The 8,041-nt window shown below is 45.9% G+C and overlaps 1 pseudogene; it reads right to left on the reverse strand.

Moving 5' to 3' along the window:
- Positions 1-1,424: 1,424 nt before the first annotated feature.
- Ube2m-ps1 (ubiquitin-conjugating enzyme E2M, pseudogene 1) lies at positions 1,425-1,662 on the reverse strand (annotated as a pseudogene).
- Between the last annotated feature and the right edge of the window lie 6,379 nt (positions 1,663-8,041).

Genomic DNA, 8,041 nt, shown 5'->3' on the forward strand with positions numbered 1-8,041 from the left:
TACTAAATGGAGCATTTGGGAGTCACTAGTTGTACAAGGCCAACTTGGAGGCTTACCTAGATGTTTTCCTTCTCCCAAAAAGTTCGTGGTCTGGCTAAGAAGCAATGATCTCACCTTATAGTGACACCAGGGAGAGAATTGTTCATGGTGGCAAAGACAAACTGAACAGTTATTTATTTGCCTAGCGTGAAGCCTCAAGTGAAGATATTATGGAAATTCGTAGAACACAAAGGAAGTAAGAGCAGCTTGTGGTAGACCGAAACATTTGGAAAACTGTTTTATAAACAGGGCCAGCACAGGCTCAGGGCTCTGTAGACTCCTGTGGAACTCACCTAAGAACAAGAATTCCCCTGACCCTCCTGGCAACATGCAGAAAACCAGAGTCCGATGTGTGAGGCAAAAGAGAGGCATTGAGGGCTGTGCCAGATGAGGAAGGCCTTAATCATTGTAACAAAGGCAGCTACACCAATGGGCCACATCAGCCGCTGCTACCTATGACCAGGAAAACAGCAATGAGAAGAGGAAGAACCTGCAGGGTCTACAGAAAATGGCGCCCTGTTGCCTGTGGTAGAAAAGAAACGTGAGGTGCAGATGGTGGCTGGATCGTTGTGTGTAATGTCAATAAACAAAGGCAAGATGGCTTCTTCTACAACAGAACTGCGCCTTACATTTGCTTTCATGGGACCAATGAGGAAAGTAGGGGAATTTGGAGCAGAGACCTCATGGGCTGGGGCATCCGGGTCACTGAGAAGACCCCCTGGCTCTAATTTCCATTCATAACCTTGGCTTGTCCCAGTCAAGTCTTTGCACCAGTCACTCTCGATAACGATAGGGTCATTTGTCTTACTTTTCCATAGCAGTAAACCTAGGCTGAAAATGTAAGATATAAAAGAAAATAAATAGTTTCCCATTAGCCCTGAATTCGAATGGAGAACCAAAGCAGGAAAGGCTCATCAGACTCCCTCCCTGCTGGTTAAGGCTCAAGAGAAGCTAATTTACCTTGGGCAATAGACTCTCAAAGTCAGCAGAGTGGGGACCACCCACATGCTCCCTCATCACATTAGGGTCCCCGGAAAGACCAGAGCACCACCCTTCCTTAGCACCCTCTGTGGATGAGCACCACAGCACTCCCACACCAGAGCCAACGGTGTTCACCTCTTACACACCATTTTCTTGTCAAAAATTAAGCTGGGGAGATAGAAATCACCCCAAATACAAACACAGACTCTGATGGTCATGGGGACTTCTTTATGTATAGCTGAATGTCCCCACCTGGGTTTTTGCCCCTGTGATGGTTTATATGTGCTCAGCCCAGGGAGTGGCACTATGAGAAGGGGTGGCCCTATTGGAGTAGGTGTCCCCAATAAATATTCGCAGGGGATGCCTGGGCCGGTAACCCTGGCAGGGATGGTTAACTGCTAACCCTACTTCAGGCAGTGCTCGAAGTAGGTGGGCCTGATGTAATCACCTCTCATGGAGTGCTGCATGTTTTGTTCAAACCTCGGCAGCCTCCTTGTTCAGTGGATCCTCGGGGTTGGACTCTGAGAAGAGATACGGCAGGCCATAAATTATAGAGTTTATTGCAAGGACTGGCGTCCAGTCCTCGCTGAGAATATGGAGGCAGACGTTGCCCTCGAGGTCAATGTTGGGATGCTAAACCATTGTTTCCCACTTCACCTTGGGAGGGCTGTGTGGGTATCCCTGTCCCGCCTTAAAGCTGAATACAAACGTGCCAGATAACTAGCTTGAAGTTGAGGAGGTCGTCTGGATCTGAGAAGCTGATGTCACACGTCTTGGGCTGGTTCGCTCGTTAATGTCCTTCTGAATCTGGAGCTGCACCGCTGACGCCTTCTTGCTGCTGCCCTTGGTGCAGCTGACATCCTGGCTCCTCCTTCTGCTGCTTCAGCGAAAACAGCTTGATCTTCTTGCTACCTCAGCAGCCGCTGCAGGACCTGGGACCCTGGCTACCCAGCCTTAACCTCCTCCTCCTAATTTGCTCTGAACCCCGTGTGTGTCTCTCTCTTTTGTCACCCATTATAGAGCCTGAGACTGTTTCTTTGCTTCTTCAATAACCAAGCCCTGCTGTGCACTAAGGCTTTGTGTTCGCTCGGGTGCATCCAAGATAACATTACAGAAACACTGCTGCTGGGTGCCGAAGAGATGGCTCATCGGTTAAGAGTGACCGCTGCTCTTCAGAAGACCTCAGTTTGGTTCCCAAACCACACACGCACGCACGCACGTACGCACGCACGCACACACGTATGCACGCACGCACACACACGTTTTAAAAACAAAAAACAAAAAAGTTTCCCTTCACCTACAGGTTGGGAACTTGGTTGACAACTGGGACTTGGCTTTGTGGTGTCTTACGTGGCATGTAAGTCTCCTCATACTGGTCTGTTACTGCTCTTCAAAGCTCTCTTTGCTAATAAGCTCCTGGCATGGTTTTCACAGGATCCTTTTTATGAAGACGACCATGCCTGAAGTAGGGATGCATCTGGGCAGCAGCAGGGACGGTGACATTTGTGCCTGCTTTGACTTGGCCCGTTTCTGCGCTCTGTGTTCAGCCTTTTACATTGATTATAATTGAATTCTATTTATTAACTTAACCTGAATGATTTAATACATGTATGAGTGTAATTTGTATTTTTGTTCCTAATTCTATTACCTGGGTGCATGCTTTCTACTTTGGTACGGTTTTACTGTTTCCTCTCTTTCCTTAGGAACATGGCCTTTGCTTTCGTTTTCTCCAGTGGTTTGGAAGCATGTATCCGGTTTCAAATTAACTTCTGCTTCCCTTTATGGTTTTCCAAAGCCTACATTCTTCTTTGTTATTTTTTTTCTAATTGCCAAAGAACATTTAATCACTTTATACTCTCCTGTTAAGGAGGAATTTTCACACGGGCATGCCAGCAGGATGGCTCATCTCTCTCTTCGCTTATGTGCTTGTGTTGTTATTTTTACACAGTTATGGTTTAAATACCATGGTACCGTCTAATTTAATACTTTTTCATTTTTAAGCAAATTTGATTCTTAATTAAAAACCCATGATCTAGCTCTGAGTATGTAACAAGCAAAATTTAAAGTGTGGTTCTCCACCAAACTCTTGACCCTGTCTAAAAGAGATGCAGAGACAAAGATTCAGCAGAGACTGAGGGAACGGCCAACCAATAACCAGCCCAACTTGAGACCCATCCCGTGGGCAAACACCAATCCCTGACACTGTTAATGATGCTCTGCTATGCTTGCAGACCGGAGCCTAGTATAACTGTCCTCTGAGAGGCTCCACCCAGCAGCTGACTGAAACAGATACCCACGGCCAAATATTGGACACAGGTCGGAGACTCTTATGGAAGAGTTGGAGAAGGACTGAAGGGTCCCTGAAGGGGATAGGAATCTCACAAGAAGACCAACAAAGTCAACTAATGTGGACCCTGAGGAGCTCTCAGAGACCAAGCCATATACTAAACAGCATGCAGGGGCTGGACTGAGGCTCCTGACACATATGTAGCAGATGTACAACTCGGTCTCCATGTGGGCCCCCAGCAACTGGAGTGAGGACTGTCCCTAAAGCTGTTGCCTACCTGTAGAATCTGTTCCCCAACAGGGCTGTCCTGTCTGGCCTCAGTCAGAGAGAATGTGCCTAACCCTGCAGAGAAGCGTGGTCCATGTGTACTGGTTTCTCCATATACATATGCTTGACTTTGAGTAATTCTAACATGTATTCTCCAAGGGACAAGGCTTAGGTCATCTAGTCTGTCTCCTATGAATGCACTAAATATAAATGAACATCTTTATTTCTTAATTTTATTGTTTCTGCATGTGTTATGTACATGTGCATTTGCTGTGTGTGTATATATGTGTGTGTGTCTGTGCATGTATATGTGTGTGTGTGTCTGTGTGTATGTTTGTGTGTGTGTGTGTGTATGTGTGTGTGTGTGTGTGTGCGCGCGTGTATCGGGGGTTATGTTCACATATCTTTTGATATTGGCAGAGGCTAGAAAAAAGCATCAGATCCCCAGGAGCAAGAATTACTGGGAATTGTAGGCTGCCCAATGTGGGGCTGGCACCCAAACTCAGGACCTCTGCAACTGCTGTGCCATCTAACCAGCTGATTTCCTGTTTCTATTTTTAACTTTTTTGAGACAGGGTGTCAGTGTGTAATCTTGATTAGCTTTGAACTAGCAACTCTTCGTGCTTCTGTTCCTGAAAGCTGAGATTATTGGTGTGTGTCATCACACACAGCCCAATTCATTCAAAGTTCACATTTTCTTCTCAGTAAAACTCCCTTCCCTGCTGTGACTCTTTTCAGTGCATTTCTTTTAGCTGTGTTTTATATAGTGCCTGTTAGTTGTAAGCTGGCTTTTCCACTCTTGATATCCACCACATTTCCTCCCATTTTCTTCTTCGTATATTCACTCCCTGTCCTTAGCCTGGGATTTCAACTCTGATGTGTCTGCCGCCAGCTCTCCTCGGAACTGTTTATAGTACAGTATATAACTGCTCATGGCATGTAACTGTCTATTATACTATATTAAAATGTAACTTTATATCTATATATATAATTACATAAATGTAGTAAATTATATTTGTTATTGTTTTTAATGAATGTTATATTTATCCTCTAACAGGGGCTTTAGCATTTAACACTTCTTCTAATTACCATCCAGTCATTCATAAATTCTCAGCCTACCTCAGCCTCTTTCGTGTAGTCATCTCTGATTCATAGATGTCATGATTCTCGTATTTTACTCTGAGCATAACTTACACATGAAACATGATTTTTTCTGTTGTAGGTGATACATCATTTCCACATTGTCTTAGGATAATTGCTTCTTGTAGTCCCAGGATCTTCTTATTGTCTTACCAAAGTCACCAGAGAACAAGAAAGAAGGTCTCAGTGTTTTCTCACTATCCTTTAAGACCATAATGGAGCCAAGAATGCTAGCAGCTAGGAATGCACAGCTGCTTCTGTCCCCTGCAGAACTGAAGTGTGGCTCACCTTCTACGCAGACCCTAGCTGAAGCTCTCCTCACAGGGGTCTCATCTGCTCCTCTGACTGAGTTGATCTGGACAGTCCTTGTCCTGTATCACCCAGTTAGCTGACTCTAAGAGGACAGTGTGTTCCTGGGCAGGCGGACAGCCCCTGCTCTTTTACTCTTCTATGCTGGAGACCCTTCACACATAATGCCAGTCGGAGCAGGAGAAAGCTGTGGCTCCTGCTTACTTCCAGGGCCTTTCCCATTGAGTTTTTCATGTAGCAACTAATGACACAAACACTTTACCCATATACCAGTGTCCTTAGAATAGGTGGTAGGAGTGAGGCTCCATTTGAGTAGCTGGGGCAAGGGAGAGAGTGTATACTGCCAGGAATATCATGGCTCCTTTTGGGGTTTTTAGTCTCTTTAATACAAGATTCTAGAAACAGATTTGTAAGAAAATGCAAGGACAATTTCATTAGAATTTGAGAGAAAAAAATCACAGAGCAGACAAACTTTGAATCTCAGCAGTTTCCAGGAGTAGGGAGATGCAGAAAAGAAGAGACAGATGAAGAGGATGAAGAGAATAAGGAGGAGGGGAGAAAAGGAAAACAGGAAGAAGAGGGAGGGGAGGAGGAGGAAGAGGAGGAGGAGGAAGAGGAGGAGGAGGGAGGAGGAGGAGAGGAGAAAGATGAAGAGGAGGAGGAGGAGGAAGAGGAGGAGGGAGGAGGAGAGGAGGAGGAGGAGAGGAGGGAGGAGAGGAAGAGGAGGAAGAAGAGGAAGAGGAGGAGGAGGGAGGAGGAGGAGGAAGAGGAGGAGGAAAAAAGGAGGAGGGAGGAGGAAGAAGAGGAGGGAGGAAGAGAGGAAGAGGAGGAGAGAAGGAGGAGGAGGAGGAGGAGAAAGCAATACTTTTTGAGTTAGGACCCAAGAAAGCTAGCATGATCAGCAATAGAGGTCAGCAAGCAGCTGCACGGCAGTGAAGAGGGAGCATTTCAGAGAAATAATAATCATAATAAGAGGGTAGCATGCTTAAGCTTTAAACAATATTTTATTTTCATTTAAATGGTGTCTATGCATTGAGTTTATATGTAGACGTAATGTTTGTGTGTGCACTGGAGAGTCCAAGAGAGGGAATCAGATCCCCTGGAACCAGAATTACAGGTACATGTGAGCTGCCCAACGTGGGTGCTGGGACCTGAACTCTGGTCCTCTGCAAGAATAGCACTGTCTCTTAACCACTGAGCCATCTCTCTAATCCGGTGCCTAGTGTATTGGTCAGGATCTGAAAGTAAAAGATGGAGAGTTACTTTTTTCAAAGTTGGCAGGCTTAACAGTGCTGTGATGAGGAAAGCCCCCTAAAGGACCATCCCGAGAGAGGGTCCTCTCAGAAGGAATAGTAAGTCTTATTAAGAGAATAATTGTTCTCCCCAGCTTTTCAGTACAGCTTTAAGTGACTCAGTCTTCCCAGGGAATGGTCACCTGGCCAGGTAATTGGCATCTCAGCTGGATTAATTATCAAAAGATGAGCTAACATTCTAATATTTGGAGCAGTTCACTGTCAAGTTGTCAAGTAAGTTGATGTCAAGACAGTACATGATTGGGCAGTAGAGAGTGGGTCGGGGACAACGTTTTTGTAAGGTGAGAGAGGAGGAAGGAGAGAGATCAAGATGGGGTCTCCGGAGGAGGATGGTTCAGATTTAGGTGAACTAGATCGATTTTACTTTGTCCAGGTGGGCGGTTTATATCTATCAATTGGCAGTGAATTTATTGTGTGGATGAATTGTGGATTGAGAATTTAACCTGTAAATCTAATTGCTAAATTACATGTTCCTGGAACTTTGATTTTACCAGGCTAAAGAGGACGGTGTGTGGAAGAAATGGCTGAGAGGGAGTTGGAGGGTGCAGAGTGAGAACACGCAGGGCCCGAAGAACAAGATGTGTGTGTGTGTGTGTGTGTGTGTGTGTGTGTGTGTGTGTGTGTGTGTGAGAGAGAGAGAGAGAGAGAGAGAGAGAGAGAGAGAGAGAGAGAGAGAGATGGTAACTACCAGCTAGGGAACCTCGAGGAGAGGGCAGCTAAAAGGGAGACAACCAGGAGAGGGTGGCTCATGGACTCACGTGGCAGAGTAGCAGCCAGAACGAGCGGATCCGGCTCACAGGAACTGGTAAAAAAAGTTCCATTTTTTAATTTTTACCGCAACGGTACACAATATTTTGTCTTTCCAGCCCCAGAGACCTAAGGAGGGGCAATTTGGAGTTTCCTCTCTAGTGTTACCAGAGAAATGGGGAAGTGTCCAAAGCTGACCGTGAGGGAGCAGGCCATCCTTAGTGCCCTCCACGGCTACTAACTAATCGCCTGTCTGACTGCTTAGCATTAGGGAAGAGCAAGCTTCTCCGGAGGCAGCTCCTCTTCCTGGGCAGCGAGGTCACGCATCTGGGGAACCTGTGGCTTCTGAGTTAGGGCAGAGGCAAAAGTCTCTTTTCTCTCCTCCTCAGCCTCATGTAGCTTAGATTAGAGCTAGGAATAAATCACTTGTGAAAGGTTCACAGCTGGGACAAATGAGCAAACCCCCTGCCTCCAGCGCTGCAGGCTCTGCACCCTCTTATTTCCTGGGAATTCCAGAGGAGGAGATTTATGTAAGCGTTGGTAGCAAGTTTCATTCACAGCCTGGCGTCTCCTATTGTGCGTACTTCTCATACGAGGTGCAAAGTGCATCCAAGACTTCATTGAGCGATACACATGAGCAAAGCAGTGTAAACTCAGCATGGAGGTTCCGGAAACCTAGTACCTGATAAAGCCAGAAATAGAGTTTCCAAAACCCTTTGTGCAGTCTGTCTGGTTTGTCAGGTCGCTGCAATGGATGCTCTGTTGAAGTTCCAATCGGTGTTTTCATTGGGGTAGATTCGGCATGGCTCTCACTGTGATAACCAACACACTAGCTTACCTGAGCCGGTCTCCTTCCAGGTGTTCGTTTGTTTGTTTTGTGTGTGTGTTTCAGTGTGTGTGTGTGTGTGTGTGTGTGTGTGTGTGTTACAGAATACAACAATCCTGTTACTTCACACAT

The sequence above is a fragment of the Rattus norvegicus genome, chromosome 4 (assembly GCF_021556685.1).
Source record: "Rattus norvegicus strain SHRSP/BbbUtx chromosome 4, alternate assembly SHRSP_T2T, whole genome shotgun sequence".
NCBI classification, from domain to species: domain Eukaryota; kingdom Metazoa; phylum Chordata; class Mammalia; order Rodentia; family Muridae; genus Rattus; species Rattus norvegicus.